This window comes from Moschus berezovskii, chromosome 11, assembly GCF_049115385.1.
Source record: "Moschus berezovskii isolate FMDL1 chromosome 11, NW_MosBer_1.0, whole genome shotgun sequence".
In the NCBI taxonomy this organism is placed as follows: Eukaryota; Metazoa; Chordata; class Mammalia; order Artiodactyla; family Moschidae; genus Moschus; species Moschus berezovskii.
The window spans coordinates 74,495,372-74,497,875 of record NC_142470.1 but is presented as its reverse complement, the minus strand read 5'-3'; the positions used below and the strand labels follow the sequence as shown (position 1 = coordinate 74,497,875).

The following is a 2,504-nucleotide window of genomic DNA, read 5'->3' as shown; positions in this document are numbered from 1 at the left end:
AGTTTTTGTCCTAAAGCTTTCAAAATAAGATTGAATAATTCACCTTTAAAAAACAGCCATAAATGCCATTTATCCATATGTTGTTGACTGCCTTGATTTGACCCGAAAGCTATCTACTTTAAACCCTGACATCTCTCCTGCTCGGCCACAGATACATTCATATTTCTTTTTCATATCATTCACTTTTTGTTCACAGGCTTTCCTGTATTTATACAACAATATTTTTCCTTGGTCATTGTTATGTAGCAACATTTGAAAAACACAGTAATGACTGAATTTTATGTATAAAAGGGAGAAAATTAAACTTAGAGGTATGAGGGGTTTTTGTGTGTTTTTTTTTTTTAATTCCACAATTTCAATCCCTAGGAACAACAGCTTGGCCTCCACTACTCAGGTAAATATCATTAGCTCAATATCCTTGGAAAATCTCTTGCAATGCTTCATATGCATCCCCTGTTTATTAGCCTGCAGAAGCTTCCCAGTCCAACATCTAAATCTCTCTACTCAATACATTCCCAAGTCATCTGATTGAGAAATACACTATTTAATCTCTAACACTTCTAAACATGAACTGACCTCTCTCCCACTTCAAGAAACCACAGAAATAACTTGATTAAACCAACAAATGTTGGACATAGCCAAAGAAACTACCATTAATTCCAAGAAACCTCTTACTAATCAAGAAATTTTGCACAAGTCCTGCCCTACCCCACCCCCCTTTCCCCACAGGAGCAGGACTGGCCACTCTACTTGTAAAAGACACAACTGTGTCTATGAATCCTGTCTCCCTTGCCCATTACCAAATATGTGGGGATTCTCAACCATGGTCAATTTCTCCTGACTTCATTTTTCACCAAAGGTATGCCCATTCTGCATCTGATGGGGGAAATCTGTGCATTACAGACAGTGGTGACAGAGGAAAAGCACACTGTATGTTCTGATGGGCCCCAGTCCAGTGAAGAGAGGGAACGGCTTGTCAAAGAACCCGAGGACTGAAGAAGAGAGGTCATTTTACTTGCCACTTGGAAGGAAGTAGGACTGGTGGAAAGGGCTCCAGGGAGGAAACTGAACCTGGAAATGGGGGCTGCTCAACTTTTCCAAGAGGCCACGGGAGGGGCTGTGGGAGGTGAGAAGGCGAAGAGGCCCGAAACAGGTTTTCACCTGGACCCTAAGCGACACAAGCTCTCCAGAGAAGGAAGCCCGCATGCACAGGCCCCGGCCTGCCTCGCCCTTCCTCCCCGTACCCTGCCCAGGCCAAGGCCCCAAGGCTCCAGCGACTTCGGGCCTTACCTTGGCTGCAGTCCTTGCCGCGGAAGCCGGTTCGCGAGCAGTCGCACACCGCCTGGTCGTCCACTACGGAACACACGCCCCCGTTGAGGCACACCCCGCCCTCGCCCTCCTCGCCCGCTTCGCACGGGCTCCCGCCGCCGCTGTTGGGCGGCTCGTCGTCCAGCTTGACCTCGCCGCTGTCCACGGGCAGGGCCAGAGAGGAGTTGACCCGCACGTCGCGGATCCAGCCTTTGAAGGGCTCTCGCTCCCGCACGGAGGCCAGCGTGAGCTTGAGCGCCGCGGCGCGCAGTTCCGGGGGAAGCCCCCCGACGAAGAGGCCGCTGAACACCGTCATGTCCCGGCGCTTGGACTTGACCTCCACCCACTTGGCCTCGACCTGGTCGATGAAGAGCGTGGTGTTGCGGAACTGCCGGCGGATCCGCACGCTGTGCCACGCGCCGTCGTTGACCGGCGTGTCCGTCAGGAGCGTGGCGGGCTCGGCGCAGAAGATGGAGAAGCTGAGCTGCAGGCGGCCGCCGCGCGTCAGGATGAGCTCCAGGAAGTCGCAGAAGCCCTCGTCGTCGAAGTAGAGCACTAGGCCCCGGGCGCTGCGCGTCTTCAGCTGGAAGCTCATCTCGCTCTCGCAGCAGGCGTTCCACTTGGGGAAGCGCGTCCACTGGCCCTCAGCACCCGGGAACTCCAGCCCGCTGCCCAGCTCCGCCCAGCAGCCCAGGAGCAGCAGCGAGAGGCACAGGAGAAAGCAGCCCCCGCGCTGGAGAAGCGCCGTCCCCATGCTCGGGGCTGGGGTGCGGCGGGGGGGAGCCGGGGCCGACAGGGTCAAAATGATCTTGGACACCGTGATGCAGAAATAGGGGTCCGGAAAGAAGTCGGGTAAGGGGACGGGCAGGAGTGGGAGGGATGTCCCCTCCTTTATCTAGCTCTTTTTTTCTTCTTCTTCTTCCAGCAACCCCTCCCTCTCTCCCTATAGTCCCCTCCCAACTGGAAAACGTAGACCCCAGTAGCACAGGGCAGCCACAGAACTTCCAGACCAAAGGGAGGATACACTTTGGAAGCAACGTTCTGGAAAAAGGTGTCAACAGAAAGTCAAGGGAAATCACGCATCCATTTGAATCCGATGAACTAGTCCAAGGGCATCGGTGGGATCGATAGATACTTCAGTCTTCAAATATCATCGTCTGCCAGGTATCAGCAGTGGTACCAGGCAAAAGGGAAAC

General features: G+C 53.4%; 1 pseudogene; it reads right to left on the bottom strand.

Moving 5' to 3' along the window:
- Positions 1-1,168: 1,168 nt before the first annotated feature.
- LOC148776199 (neurexin-1 pseudogene) lies at positions 1,169-2,108 on the bottom strand (annotated as a pseudogene).
- Positions 2,109-2,504: the final 396 nt, after the last annotated feature.